This window comes from Limulus polyphemus, unplaced genomic scaffold, assembly GCF_000517525.1.
Source record: "Limulus polyphemus unplaced genomic scaffold, Limulus_polyphemus-2.1.2 Scaffold6210, whole genome shotgun sequence".
NCBI classification, from domain to species: Eukaryota; Metazoa; Arthropoda; class Merostomata; order Xiphosura; family Limulidae; genus Limulus; species Limulus polyphemus.
This window is the reverse complement of record NW_013671820.1, coordinates 2,651-3,034: the sequence shown is the minus strand read 5'-3', so window position 1 is coordinate 3,034 and position 384 is coordinate 2,651.

The following is a 384-nucleotide window of genomic DNA, read 5'->3' as shown; positions in this document are numbered from 1 at the left end:
TTGGTAAAAGAGTAGCCCATGAGTTGGCGGTGGGTGGTGATGACTAGCTGCCTTCCCTCTAGTCTTACACTGCTAAATTAGGGACGGCTAGCGCAGATAGCCCTCGTGTAGCTTTGCGCGAAATTCCAAAACGAACAAACAAACAAAAGATGATCAGGTCGATGAAATACGTGTATGGAGGGTGCATTATGGGATAATTCTCTAAAATCTAGATGTTTATAAAGCAGAGTTTAGTTTTCAAAATTCCGTCCAAACATGCAAATGCTCATGAATTATCCGAAAGAATGTGCTCAAGAGAAAGAAAATTCAACATTAAATCGGAATGTACCTTGTTTTGTTTGTGTAATGAAATTAACGATGAGTCATGTATGATTTAAAAAGTGT